Source organism: Nyctereutes procyonoides, unplaced genomic scaffold (genome assembly GCF_905146905.1).
Source record: "Nyctereutes procyonoides isolate TBG_1078 unplaced genomic scaffold, NYPRO_anot_genome, whole genome shotgun sequence".
Classification (NCBI taxonomy): Eukaryota; Metazoa; Chordata; class Mammalia; order Carnivora; family Canidae; genus Nyctereutes; species Nyctereutes procyonoides.
Window position 1 is genome coordinate 14,772,680 of NW_026575036.1, and position 15,380 is coordinate 14,788,059.

At 45.0% G+C, this 15,380-nt stretch overlaps 1 protein-coding gene across 4 annotated transcripts in view; it reads right to left on the reverse strand.

Annotated features, from left to right (window-relative positions):
- SINHCAF (SIN3-HDAC complex associated factor) overlaps window positions 1-15,099 on the reverse strand; it is a 34,752-nt gene extending 19,653 nt beyond the window's left edge. The window contains exon 1 of one of the 4 annotated variants that reach the window (XM_055318900.1): window positions 14,902-15,099. The gene's annotated coding sequence lies outside the window, so the exon portion shown is untranslated. Of the gene's footprint in view, window positions 1-7,458; window positions 8,233-13,112; window positions 13,135-14,551; window positions 14,700-14,901 lie in introns of those variants that run through there. The other 3 variants (XM_055318901.1, XM_055318903.1, XM_055318902.1) reach the window with 3 other exon arrangements.
- Between the last annotated feature and the right edge of the window lie 281 nt (window positions 15,100-15,380).

Sequence of the window (15,380 nt, forward strand, 5' to 3'; positions counted from 1 at the left end):
CGGGGAAGACCTCCCGTATCTACCTCCATTCTTGGCACTAGCATGGCAAGTATATAAAACATACAGAATAGCTCAGTTATTTAAAAAGGCCTCTACCACACCTTCTTCTACTCTTCTGGCAACGCTCATTCCAAAAATGAGGGGAGGCAGGCATATTTTAAAAATCAACTTAAGTAGAAAATCTAACAAACTCTCCCCACTATAAATGATTCAATCATATACAATGAAGGATGTATCCTAAAATTTAAGGAAATGCACCCCCCCCCTTCTATTTTGCACCTTTGTATTGATGTGACTCCCCACTGGGGAAGTTCTGAGCATTTATTATGGCCACTATTTGATACTAAGAACATAACTAGCTCAATATACATCAACCCGTAATACTTCGCCCTATGGGAAGTTAGAGGGGATTTCTTCTGTGATAATGTAAAGTTCAAAGCTGGCAAGTTGACTCTACTACTGAAAGGAGGATGTAAAAATCACAAAAATCCAAGGTCAGGATTTAACAATTTTATATGTCATTAGGGACGCCTGGGTGGTTCAGTGGTTGAGTGTTTGCCTTCGGCTCAGGGCGTGATCCTGGGATCCAGGATCGAGTCCCCCAAGTCCATCAGGCTTCCTTCATGGAGACTGCTTCTCTCTCTGCCTGTGTCTCTGCCTCTCTGTGTCTCTCGTGAATAAGTGAATAAAATCTTTAAAAAAAATTTTTTTTATGCATCATTAAGATGAATTAAAAACCAGTTCATGGGGCACATAGGTGGCTCAATAGGGTAAGCAGCTGCCTCTGGCTTAGGTCATGACCCCGAGGAGGTTCTGGGATTGAGCCCCACATGGGACTACCTGCTCCCACCTGCTGCATGGAGAGTCTGCTTCTCCCTCTCCCTCCCCTTACTCTCTCTCAAAATCTTTAAAAAAAGAAAAAAGTTCCTATTTCCTAACCATTGGTCTGATTCAGTTTTATAGAAGTTTTTGGAGCTCTTCTTCTATGGAGTCCTGTGCCTGCGAGCAGTAATAAATAGTGAGAAGCAGATGTCCAAGAAATACAAGGTATGATAAATTGTGAGTCTCATGATCAAAAAAACCTCAACATCAAGCAAGAAATGAAGAAGCAGCTCTAGAGCTAGATGTAGCAAAAATGTAGCTGGCAGTAAACACCCACCATAGAAGAAATTTAGAATTTCCAAACCAACGGCCAGTTTCACGAGATCATCTGGACTAAGAGAGGGAGTAAAAAGGCAATGAATATAGAAACTAAACCCCAAAGGCGGGTCGCCTGGGTGGCTCAGCAGTTGAGCGTCTGCCTTTGGCTCAGGGCCTGATCCCACCATATCAGAATGAGTCCCGCATGGGGCTCTCTGCATGGAACCTGTTTCTCCCTCTGCCTGTGTGTCTCTGCCTCTCTCTTGGTCTCTCATGAATAAATAAATAAAATCCCTTAAAAAAAGTTTTAAAAATAGGGATCCCTGGGTGGCGCAGCGGTTTGGCGCCTGCCTTTGGCCCAGGGCGCGATCCTGGAGACCCAGGATCGAATCCCACATCGGGCTCCCGGTGCATGGAGCCTGCTTCTCCCTCTGCCTGTGTCTCTGCCTCTCTCTGTGTGTGTGTAACTATCATAAAAAATAAATAAATAAATAAACAAATAAATAAATAAATAAATTAGATTTTGTTTATTTATTGAGAGAGAGAGAGAGAGAGAGAGAGAGAGAGAGAGAGAGAGAGAGGCAGAGACACAGGCAGAGGGAGAACCAGGCTCCACGCAGGGAGACCGACGTGGGACTTGATCCTGGTTCTCCAGGATCACACCTCAGGCTGCAGGCAGCGCCAAACCACTGCGCCACGGGGGCTGCCCAGAGAAAGTTTTTTTTTTTTTTTTTAAAGAGGTCTTATTTATTTATTTATGATAGACATAGAGAGAGGTGCAGAGACAAGGCAGAGGGAGAAGCAGGCTCCATACTGGGAGTCCGTCGTGGGACGCGATCCTGGGACTCCAAGATCAGGCCCAGGGTCGAGGGCAGGCGCTAAACCGAGGGCAGGCGCTAAACCGCTGAGCCATCTAGGGATCTCTTAAATAAAGTCTTTAAAAAATAAATAAAGTTCTTTTAGAGGGACACCTGGGTGGCTCAGCGGTTGAGTGCTTGCCTTTGGCCCAAGGCATGATACTGGAGTCCTGGGATCGAGTCCCACATCGGGCTCCTTGCATGGAGCCTACTTCTCTCTCTGCCTGTGTCTCTGCCTCTCTCTGTGTGTCTCTCATGAATAAATAAATAAAGTCTTTAAAAAATAAATAAATAAAGTTCTTTAGAGGGCGCGCCTGGGTGGCTCAGTGGTTGAGCATCTGCCTTCAGGTCAGGTCATGATCCCAGGGTCCTGGGGTTAAGTCCCACATCAGACTTCACGCAGGGAGCCTCTTCTCCCTCTGCCTAGGTCTCTGCCTCCCCGCCCCCCGCCCCCTACCCCGTCTCTCAAGAATAAATAAAATCTTTAAATAAAATTATTTTAGAAATACACTGAAATATATGAGTAAAACAAAAAGTTTGGTATGTCTTTGGATGACCTATCTGATCCCATTCCATCTCAATTCTGGTTAGTATACCAGAGCAAGTATTTACAAAAGCAATTCACAGAAATAATCAAATATCCAGGCTGTGTGGGTAGGTCTGAGATTGAGGGATTCTGAAATATGGACAAAGGATTTATTATTTATTTCTAAGAAAATAGTTTATTAGCAAGCAATTAGCTAAACACTGAAGCTTTCCTTTTAAAGGGGCTATTGTTTATCAAGTGATCTTTAATGTTTTTGTAGGTGAGGAAGGCAGGCAAAGAAGGGAGATAGGGCAGGGCAGAAAGCCACTGACGCATTTCAATAATTAAGTCTAAACAATCACTTCAAGAATAGAAGTTGTTAAAACATGAAAACAAAATATGCTTAGTTGATTATTCTTGTTAAATGGAGTATTTAGGAATTTGATTTTTTTGAGAGGAGAAAAAAGAAGCTACTCAAAAGGTGTGATAAGGCCTGTGAAATGAGATATCGATTTTTTCCCCCAAACAAACCCAAATGATAAATGAAAAGAAAATGTCCTGAAGAAAATGATTGTGTATTCCCGTTGAAGCAAAAATGTTACAGCTCTTTCTATCCTCGAAACTAACCTGTGGGCTCTCCAAACTCCCCTAACATTCTCCATTACCATCAAGAAGGTCAAAAGTCCACACTTCCTCTTACAGTCGCCAACTTCATCAATAGCTCTAGGAAACTTCAGCCTCCCTTCTCAGCAAGGACAAAGGAAGTACAGCAAGAAAAGCCAGTTCATTCCATTAATACACAGACCAAATCCTATTACAACAGATAGATTCCTATCTCTCCCCTCACAATCCCCTTCCCTCTCTGCAAATAAACATGCCATCAAAACCATACAGCATTCGGATCATCTCCCAAGACAGGAACTACCTTCACCGAGGCTGGATTTGACCAAGAAACACAGGTTGCACCAGCTATTTCACTGGCAAGCTTTTAAGGAATGCTAGGGTTATAGCTAAATGCTGAGGCCTCCCTTTTTATAAGCAGCTATTGTGAATCAAGTGTTCAATAGGATTTTTTTGTTGGTGGGGATCTCCACAAAACTTACCCAACAGTCCCCACAAGACATCCCATTCTTCAGATTAATATTCTTTTTTAAGTATCAGGGAAAATAAAATAGCCTGATATCTTCTAATTAACAACCCTTTATGCAGCTCTGAGACTTTATGTTTGTTCATCTTGATAAAATTTTGCTGCAATGTCTGAGAGGGGTCTAAACCCAGGGTCCACACTCTTGTAGGCAGTGCTACAGGGAGTAAGATGCAAGGCACTTGCTCTGACGCAACACACAAGTAGTGTATGAACCTTTTAATGGATGATTACTTAAACCTATTAAACCTTTTCTGAGCTTATTCCTGCACTTGAGAGGCACCTGGGAATCTGCAGCAAATACACAGGGGTTTCATTTTGGGCTTTGTTTACAGCAACCCAGTTGTTGGTGTTTAACCATTTTGAGCTTTGGGGAGCCCAGAAATTAATGAAATTATTTTCACAGAATCTACAGACTCGCTAATGTTTAAACAAAATAAAATAAAATAAAACAAAACAAAAACAACCCTAAAAAACCTACCCACTGTCCAGAGGAAAACTAAGGTCACAGCATGGCTCTGAAATCAGCTTACTTTTTATACTTGATAAGGTGGTAGGTAGGTTTGGCACAGCTAGATTTTAAACCTGGAATTTCTGGTATTTCAACAAACCTGGTGGTTCTTTAGAATACTTCTTTCCTAGTTCCACATTTGTGGAATATTAAACAATTCCTCCAGAACAATTTTATTTGTTCAAATGACACCGTAAGCTCTTAAACTATGTGACTTTTGCATCTATTCTCACAGGTATCACATCATTCGGCACTGTTTTCACAGACGGAAGCCAATATCATCTGCTTCCTAATTGATGAATAATTACAGAAGAGAGTGGACACCATACAATCTTGCTCTTAAGTGTGTGGGGGAAAGCAAAAGAAAATTAAGCTTTGAGATAAAGCCAAAAATCAGAAAGACTTAAAATGCTCATTAAAAAGTGCCATTTGTCTTCCAAAATTAGAACAGTGGTGATGGTTGCAAAACTCTGTAAATATACTAAAAACCACTGAATTGTACGCTTTAAAAGAGTGAATTTTATGGTGTGTGAATTCAAAAAGCTTGTTTTTAAAAATGAAAATAGACTAGGTTAGGAATTCTCCTGTCTTTATATATCTTTGTAACATCAGCAGCTAGAATAATCCCTATCACTTAGTAAGTACTCAATAAATGTGCTGATTAAACTCTTTTAAACAAGTTGGGTTTTTTTTTTAAAAAGTTATGTTTATATGGGCACCTGGGTGGCTCAGTCGGTTAAGCGTCTGCTTTCGGCTCAGGTCATGATCCCAGGGTCCTGGGATTAAGCCCCATGTAGGGCTCCCTGCCTGCTTCTCCCTCTCCAGCTCATGTTCCCCCTGCTTGTGCTCTGTCAAATAAAATCTTTTAAAAAGTTGTTGTTTATATAGCAGCTCATGTTTTAAGCCACTCTCATTAACATTATTTCTTTGGCCACTATTAGCCAAATAGCTACAAATTTTTACTGTTCTGTCCAACTTAATCCAATCTCCCAAAGTTAAAAAGATTAAAATAGTTAAGTCAGCAAAAACCATAAAAGAAATAACTGTGATTATATGAGCAAAATATACACAGACAACAAAAAGTGATTTTTAAAAAACTGTAACAATTAATTCTAAACATTTGATCATAATTTATTGGTTTTTTTCCCCCACTTTAAAGCTGCACACTTCATATAAACCTCATGATCAAATTAATGAATAGACGGGGACTGCAACCTTAGTGTTAACACAAGGAAACAGTAGGGTCAATGCTGTATATCAAAGATACAAAAGGACCAATTCTATCATTTATTCATCAAGTAATCTCTGTGCCCGATGTGGGGCTCAAACTCACAACCCCGAGTTCAAGAGTCCAATGCTCTACCAATTGTCTAAGCAAGTCAGGAACCCCATCAAAAGGACCAATTCTAATCTTTTTTTTTTTTTTTTTGGACCAATTCTAATCTAACCTAATGAGACTATGAAGCCAAACAGCAGAAATGGTATCTATTTTACACTTAATTCAACTTGCAGAAGGTTAAGTTTACTGAGTGCAATAAAATATAAATGGGAAAGAAAAGGAATCTTCACAATAGCTAATATGAAGGGATGCTATTTAAGAAAAGTTTTGTTAAATAATTCTAGCCTTAAAGAGGGTCTTTTAACAATACTAAATTCATTTTAAGCTTGACTTTAATCAGGAAACAGTATGAAGAACAGTGAAATGCAAACTCTAAAGCTTTTAGTACCCTTTTAATATGGGATTGGAGACAGTGAGGTGAAGAACTTAATTCCAGGGTATTCTTGTCTTTTAAATCTTACAAGGGTATTAATTTAACATTTAGGAAAATAGAGATTTATCTTACTATGATAAATTCAAAATCTAACAGGATTGCCTTTTTGGGTGCACTTTGAAGAACACCAATAGTTCCTTCTAAATATAACTTCCCCAATTCCACTTTCTAGATTCCATTCAGGAAGTAAAGGGGTTTTTTTATTTTCAAAAATACCTTTCAAAAAACTCAAAATGCCACTGGATGAACTGGATAGAAAAAAACTAAAAGAGAAGTATGTATGCCAAGGATGATAAATCAACTTTATAGTTAGTATCGCAATTTATCCATGCCACTTTGGGAAATGAAATTCTGATAACAAGTAAGAGTATAACCTCCCAAAAAAGTATTCTGAAAGTGGGTCTTTTTTTTTTTTTTTTTTGGCCATTTTCAATATATCAAAATCCCACAGCTTCTAATCCTCACTTTTTCTAAAAACCAACTGACACAGACCTTTAAAACAAACCAACAAACAAACCCACAAGATACTGGAAGCATCCTAAATGTCCATGAATTCTTAGGTTGGTTAAATTATGATGCCTCCATACTAGAGAATACAGTTTCAGACCCTAATTGCAGAGATCTGTGACATATTTACAGCGTGGGAACTATCCAAGATATCTTGTTCTACTCCCAAGTAGAGTAATAGCTATACAGTACAATCTCATAATAGTGTTTTTAAAATGGGACCTTAAATACATAAACTGGCTTTTTAAAAATAGGTTTTTAAAAACTAGTAACTGGGATCCCTGGGTGGCACAGCGGTTTAGCGCCTGCCTTTGGCCCAGGGCGCGATCCTGGAGACCCAGGATCGAATCCCACGTCGGGCTCCCGGTGCATGGAGCCTGCTTCTCCCTCTGCCTGTGTCTCTGCCTCTCTCCCTCTCACTGTGTGCCTATCATAAATAAATAAAAATTAAAAAAAAAAATAAATAAAAAAAAAATAAAAACTAGTAACTAGTGGTTGCCTCTGAGGGGAGCAAGAATGAAGGAAGTTTACTTTCACTTTCCTCCTTTCTAGCACCACGCCCCCAAAACCTTAGTTACCATCGCACACCTTGACGTAACTAAAGAAGGATCTGAAAGAGCCCAGAGAGCTGAAACAAACTTCCTCAAAGACATACAGATGGAGAGATACACATTAGGAAATATACTCCACGGCAGAGAATAGAGTGGACATCGAGCATGATGGGAAGGAAGCTGCAGAGAAGAGACATGCAAAAGATTTGTAAAGTGGGAAGGAAGCAGTGAACAAAGACAAAAGGAACCAAGCAACCAAAGACAACTCTGAAGTGAAAGAGATGGCATTTCTTTAGAGCTGAACTTTAAAGAACAAGATGATGGGAAAAGAAGAGATAGAAGCATCGAAAAACAGCCATGATCAAAAGTTATGAGCAAACTTTAGTTGCTGTGATTGTTAAAGTCACCCTTGACACCATTTTTAGTCAGTGGTATGCTATCTTTAATTACCTGTAAGCACAAAGGATCCAGTAAACGCTAACAGTGTAACTGGAGCAAAACTTCACAAGGAGTCAAAGACGACTGTTTTGTGTTCTCATGCTGCTAGGCCACTTGGCTGCAATGTTCCCAATAATGAGACGGGTTTCATCAGAACTTAAGGAAAGCCAAAGCGCAACTGAACATGATTATTCCCTCTTACATCCTTCAGACTAGTCCACATCCCAACATCAAAACTTCTGAATTTACTTTACTTGCTCACTTTTAAGGAACAAATTTTAACCCTGGAGAAAAACTAAGAAAGGGTTGTGGACACCAACCCCACTGGTTTGCCAAAGGCTCTCCACACGTGCACCCAGTCTCTGAGAAATTACATGGTAAAGTATTAATTATGGCTGCCTATGGAATCCACACTCAGAAGAACCTAGAATTCATCCTACAGGAAAGAGGTCAAACTCAGAAATAAAGACTTCAACTGAAATAGCATAGGTTAAAAATAAAAATAAAAAATCCAGGTCTCTGAGTTTTAGACAGTGTAAAAATAAAATAAAATACTAGGTCTTCCCATTTTTAATAGAGTGAAAAAAAAAAAAACACTGGGTATCTCAATTCTAGATTAAAAGTGCATGAGAAAACTGTAAAGGTTGGGAAGATAGTATTTATTTACTTTGAATGGATGATTATTAAGAAATGTTAACTACTGTTGAGTCTGGTGAAAAAGGCATTGTAATGAGTCAAGTTGAAGTCTATTTCTGCTTTCATCTTTACAATTCAATAGGAAGTCACTTCTAATTTTATTTGCCCTCTCTGCAATATTAGGGTGAAATCTCACTTCTACTTTCCAGGGACGCTGTGAAGCAAGAGTATGAAAATACCAGAATCTGTATCCCACTTATTTCCTTGAATTACAAGACTTGTACATCATAGAAATAAAAACTATCTTTCCCAGGGCATCTCCAACAAATTAAACTGAGGTTGGAATCCTGATTACTGAAGGTTTTCTTTTAAGCCCAGATTTGTGAGAAAAGGGAAACTTGTTTTTTTTTTTTTCAGGGAGATTTTAAGGTATGGAGCAACGTTCTGTTTCCGAACTTGAGGAAAATGTTAAGGAGATATGGTAGCATGTACCTGGTCTGTCCCAAACCTCAGAAAAATTTAAGCACTCTGATTCTTCCATTTCTGAATAGTACCTATTAGGCATCAACACAAGGACTGGCCAAGTCCTAACCTTTAAATACTCTAAATTAATTACGTAATCTTCTCTCCAAAACATGTTGTTCTAGTGTTCACCTACCTTAGTTGTCACCTATACAGTCACACAAAAAAATCTGGAATTCAACTGGTCTCTCTCCCTTCTCATCCTCTGCATGGCCCCCAACATGTCCACTATGAAGTTCTTAAAGATTCTGCTCTTCCTTCACTTCTCTGGTTCATGTCCCTTCTGTCCCTATTGCCTACTGGTCCCCTCATCACGGTGCTGAAGCCTCATAACTGACATTCTCAGAACCTTCAAACAGGCGGTACCTTCCTAAAGCTCAAACATCAAACATCTCTTCCAAGGTGTCAATAAGTGTTTTAGAATAATGTCTAAACTCCCTGGCAAGAAATGCAAAGCTTTTCAGGATCTGGTCCTGCCTATCAGCTGCTCCCAACTTGGAATCCTGATATTCCAGGAGTGTCAAACCAACTTTAACAACTAGCCACATCTCTACTCAAGTTATCTCTGTTTGGGATGGTTTTACCTCTATCCCCTTAACTCAGAAATTAGGATTTTTCTTTTTTAAACAAAAGCTGTCAATACCTGTATAATACCTAACAGGATTTTCACATACTTGTTTGATATATTATCTCCTTCCTCTCAATGGTAAAGTGTTGCAGGGCAGGAACTAAGTCTTATATTACAACCAGGTGTTGTCTGTACATGGTACACAGATACAGGCAGAATTTGCTAATACCTGAAGAGTGGGATGGGCAAAACAGATCTGAAGGGTATATTTAAGGGCACCAAATGGGAAATGGTGTTCACAATAAAGTGCATTAAAAAAAACGAGTATTTTGGAGTCATTTTTAAGAGTCAGTAAGTACACAGACTTTCGTAGGAAAAAAATTTGTGAGGTTCAAAGATTTCCAGGAAATGTAAACCAAGTGAATTACTTTAATTACATAAAATTAATAGTAAATAATTCAATGCTTTCATAACAATCGGCAGAAAAATATTTCTTGCTTATTTGAAGCAGGCATATGGGGAAGGGAAGATTAGAATAGTGTGGGGCAAAATGCATTTCAAAATGAGAGCTATTTAAACTCAGCATACATTAACACGAATCAAATTAAAATTACATTAAGAAAAATCAAACTTATAATAGGTGGAAACAACTCAATACAAAGCTAGAAATGAATTATTTGATTTTAGTTCAATTGCAACTTTCATACTTCTGGTGCAAAAAGAAAACCTTCCTTGAAAACAAAGTGCCTTCTTTTGGACTAAATGCATTTCCAGATCATTTCCATAATACAGAAAACCTTAGTTGTAGACTCAATTAAAAGAGAAACTGAAAAGCCAAAAGACAATGAAATGTTTTCAATTTGTAACCTCCCAGAGTCAAAACTAAGTGTGGGAAATCCAGGACTCTTGCGGACAAGAGAAACCAGGAACAAAGAAAACAGCATTTTCTCAATTTCCACAAGAGTCTGATGTAAAATGGTTCAATCAGAATTGGATAGGCAACCTGGTGTAGAAGACAATGTCTTCCCAGAACCAGTTTCTGGAGGTGGGAGAGTGGGCTAAAGACACTCATTCTTTCCACTCAATATTTACTGAATGTAACCGGCCCCAGGCCTCAGTTTTGTCTCCTGTAAAATGTCTATTTCCCAAAGTTGTGAGAACAGCCAGTATTTACTAAGCACATTACTTGCTTGCTTATTTACAACCTTATGAGGTAGGTATTATTACAGCGGTTCTGCAGAGGAGAAAACTGGACCACAGAGTGACTTATTTAACATGATCACAGTTTTGGAACCTAGGCATTTTAACCTGAGATTTCCAAACAACTAACCTAGTACCTCAACAAATGACTCCCCTTCTTTCTCAGCCAATTAAATTCCCCTTAATGGGGGAAAAAAGTCGTTTTTAAAGCAACCTACTATGTGTTAGCATGGTAAATAATTTGTACTCATAACCGCTTATGAAATTGGTTCAGATTTCAAATAAGCTTAAGCTTTCTCCAGTGAAAAACTCATTTTACATGGAAAACCATTCTCAAATTGCTTTTCTTACATAAATCTACTGAGAGTCTGAGCTCCATGAGCCAGGTTTTTCCAGGGCCTGATTACAACTGGGAAAATAAACTGACCATCCAGGTTCCAGACCTACAGAGTAAAGAACACTGTGCAATAGCAGTCTTGAGGCCTGCTGCCCACCAAGGTTCTAGAATACACTAACTGTTGAACTCTTCATCTCCAAACTCCAGCAAAAAGTAATGCAAAAAGGCAGGCAGCAGACTTTGTGGGGCTTTCCCACTCTGGATTCATTCATCTTGATAAATCAAATCTCCATTGCACATATTATGTGATATTTAAAACAAAAACTACTAAGCTCTATTGTATGTGAAATTTCCCAGAACATTGAAATTCTAGCTGTATCCCAGATATAAAATACTAATTAAGAAAAACAAATCAAAGAATTAACTTAACAAAGCATCTCTTACGCATTTTAAGTAGTAACTCAGAGAAATACCTGGCCCAAAGAAAGTCATAAAGTTAGTTTTTCAAAAAAACAAAGTTTTTCATTTCATTTTCTTAACATGTTCCTTCTATCTACTTCAGAAATGTACTGTCACTAGTATTGGCTGCCTTAAGTATTTGTACTTCGGTCAGCCAAAACTTGAGAGAAATAGGTCTTTAATAACAGAACAACGAAAAGCATAATTTGTACAGTTTTTTTTGTTTGGGTGTGGCACCTATGGATATTATTTTTTGGTAACGATCACTTTCAGATTCTGAAACATGATCCAAATGCATCAGAAATCAGGAAAGCAGCAGCAGCAGAGACGGTGCTGCTTATCGGTTGTCTAGACTGCAGGCAAACCCCAAATACCAAAGAAGCATCCATGTGTCAAACCAGCATAATTTTTGAGCTATGCCTGGGGCCACATAACAAAAAAAAAAAAAAAAAGAGAGATTGGCTTGAAAAGAAAATCTAAGAGGGGTAACCAGAAGGTCAACCCCAGTTCACAGGAACTAGGAAGAAGCTAGCAGAGATAGCCAGCCTTTCACCGTGTCATCCCCCTGAGCAGCTTCCTCCCCAACCCCCCCATATAAAATCTCCAAGAAAGGCCCAACTCCGGGCGTGCTAGCTTCTTCAAGGTCATCCTAAGATAACGCTGTGAGCAATCACCAAACACTGAGCCAGGCATACCTTTAGGGTTAAGAGAGATTTTTTCCCCCCTTCCCAAATCATTATATAAATACTTTAAATGCCATCAGGCTTTTCTCCCAACTCCACCAGAAACAAACTCCCAGGCTTTAATTTAATTTAGGTCGACCAACCTAAATAAACGTGTTCGGTTTTGCGACATACATTATTAAGAGGCTTTTCGAGTCTGGCCAACTCCAGTTCAAAAAACAGGTGCTTTCAGTGTACTTTTAATGACAAGGTCAAATTCAGAATTTTAACTATTGAAAGAAAAAAAAAGTTTTGCTTTGTTTTTTTGTTTTTTGCTTTTTGTTTTAACCTTCCTCAGGACGACGTGAGGAGTGGGGGCTGGGGGGGGGTTGTTGCCGGGGTGAAACCGTCTCGCACAGGGTCCCTATTGGTCTCATCTAGTCGTTCCTGAGTCCGTCCAGCGCCAGTAAGTCACCCAAGGTTAGACGGAGAAAATAAACACAAAGAAGCCCTACTGGGTCCAGGTACCCGACCCAACTGCCCCGCCCTGCCACCCCGAGAAACCAACCCCACCCGCAGCCTCAACAGCCTCCCGCTCCCGGATCCCCCTCCCACACGTAAACACACAAAGACAACAGCGGCACGCACAATCCAGCCGAGTCCTCACTTCCCTTTGTAGGACAACGGGGAGCCCCGAAACTTCCCCACGGTGGGTTGTTTTCTTTTTTTTTTTTTTTTTTCGGGTGTCGTCGGGGCCGCGTCCCCCGGACGCGCGGGCCACGGGCCGGGGGCGCTCGCCGCACGCACCGGCTTCCGCGAAAGCAGCGAAGAAGCTCCCGGGTCCTCGCCGCCCCCCGCCCCCGCCCCCGCCCCCGCCCCCACCCCCATCCCTCAAACGCGCTTTCCCCTCAGGCACGCGGTGACGGCCGGGAGCGAGAGAGGGAGAGGGAGAGGGAGAGGGAGAGAGGGGGGCACGGCGGCAGCAAATAGAAACGCTCCCCGGTGGGTTTGTTGGTAAATACAACTTGGGTCGGGCAGAAAGTTCCTGTGGAAGCTGCTCGCCCGGGCGAGGGCGGCAGGAGGCGGCCCGCGTCCCTCGCCGCCGCCTCCCTCACCTGCGCCGGAACAACGGGCCCCCGCGCCCGCCCGCCCGCCCGCCCGGCGCCTCCCGCAGGCCGCGCCTCCCGCACGCCGCGCTGCCGGGGCTTGTTCCTCCTCATGGCTTTGCCCTGACGTAATTCAAACATGGCAACAGTTCGACTTCAAAGGCGAATCCACAGACCTCCCAGACGCAGGCTCCGCGCCGCGGGTAACGGGCCAAGAACTCGGGGCCACGCTCCTCCCGGCCCCTCGGCCGCCGGGGCCCTGAGCCGCCGCCTCGCCGGCCGCCCGGAGCGCGGAGCCCGCCGCCCCGCCGCGCACCAGCATGGCACCTCACACGAGCGGCGCCGCCAAAGTTTCCCCGCGAGGGGCCGAGGGACAAAAGCCCCTCACGAAAGTCGCCCGAAGTTCGGGGCGGGGGGGGGGGCGGCCCGCACGGCCCCCGGCCCGGCGGCCGCCCCCGAGCGCCGGCGGGGCCCGCACGGGCACACGCAGCTCTTTGTTTTCTGTCCAGCCGGGCGCTGCCTACGTGCAGCATCAGGGACGTGGGGCCGCTTCTCCGGGGCGAGACGCCGGACGATCACCCGAGGGGAGGGTCCGGGGCCCGCGCCCCGCCCGCCCGCAGCCTGCCCCCCCCCCCGCCCCCGCCACCGTCCTTCCCTCAGCAGCCAACCCATTTAATCAAAGTTTTCCAGTGTCCTTGAGGCGAAACGCCCGCCGGCCCGCCCCGCACCGGCGGAGAGTTGGCGACTTCACTCTGCTTTTTAAACTGGCAGGACGCCATCATCAGCAAACCACATTGTCCTGCCGGCCGGCGGCCCGGACAGCACCGCAGCCCACGGCCGGCCCCGAGCCCCGCGCCCGCGCGGACCTCCGGCGGTCTCCGGGGTCGCAGCCCCAAGCACGTGGTCTGTCATGTTCCGCACAAAAAAAGCGGTGCCCCGCGGAGTCCCCTCACTCCCTCGGCGCCGCCGCCGCCGCCGCCGCCGCCGCCCCCATCCCCAAGTCAACTTGGCTCTGACTGGCCATCTTCCGCCGCACACGGTCGCCCCGGAAAGCCCTCGCCGGGGCGCCCCCGTCTACGCTACAGGTGACTAAATTGCGAGCAGAACTTGAGGCTCCGCAGACGCCTCGGCCCCCCGCGCCGCCTGGGCGCGGTCCGGGGTGGGGGGGGGCGGGGGAGCGGCGTCGGGGAGCCCGGCGGCTTCCGAGCGGCCGCGTGTTGCTCTCATTGTCGCCTCCGCATCCCTCCGGAGTTCGGCAAACAACGCCCCGCCGCGTGCGCTCCGGCCCCCCGGCGCCGAGCCAGAAGGCCGATTTAAACCCCCTCACGCCCGCCAGCTCGCAGAGCCGACGGCCGCTCAAGTTTCCGAGAGCGGATGGCGTTTATTGTCCACCCTCCTCCGACACGCGCGGGGGGGGGGGGGAGGCGGCCCGCAACGAAACTAAACCACGCGGTTCAGCCGCGGCGCCCGGCCACTCCGGGGCGCGCGCCCACGCGGACGCACCAGCCCCCGGGGCCCCTCCGCAATTGCCAGCAAGTCGTTTTTCTCTCGGGCCTTCCAGCCACCCAGCTCCTCTCCGCCCGAGAACACTACGGCTGAGAAAAGTCATTGTCACCTTCAACGTGGATCCCTCAACTCCGGCGACTCCTCACACGTCTGCAGCCTCCACTCACTTCCCCCACCCCGGGACTTTCGGTTTGCCTCCAGGGCCCTCCCCAGTTAAGAAAGACACGCTACACACGTGTGTACAAAAGAGCCCGGGGGTTGTGACGACCACGAGAACACCGCTCCCAGCAGTGCCATCTCCAAGACAAAACTTCCTGTGCGTGCGTGTGTGTGTGTGTGGAAGGACTGGGGGGGGTGGGGGAGGTGAAACGAGAAGGGGAAGAAGGAGAAAAAGACCCGCTCTGAAATCAAAGCCTCGTGAGACAGTTTTGCACCAGAGTAATGGTCAGGGTCACTCACCTCCCCAAGGCGGCCGTTCCACGCGCAGTAACGTGCCCGAGGTGCGGAGTGCACGCCAAGCCAACCCCCCCTCCAGTCGCTCCCTCCTCCTCAACTGCCTTGTCCAGAAAGATTGTCTCCTGCAGTTCTGCAGTTGCTACCGCCGGCCGGGAAGGTGTAGATTCCGCTTTTCCCTCTGCGCACGCGCGTCTCTCCCGGTACAAAATTCTCCTCAATCGAACTTATTTGCATACGGGCGCGCGCGCGTCGAGGGCTGGGACGGGAGCAGGCCCGGCGGCCGCGCGCGCTCCCGGGGCCTCTATTGTCCTTTTAAGGGGAGAAGCGCCGCGGCGCGGGAAACGAGGCGGCCGGAGGGAAACGGGGCGGGGACTGCTTACTACGGCTGACGTCACGTAAACAAACGCCCCCTGGCTGGAGGCTGCGGCGGAGGGGGCGTGGCGTGGCGGGGCGGGCGAGGCGGAAAGGTTAGCGGCGGAGGG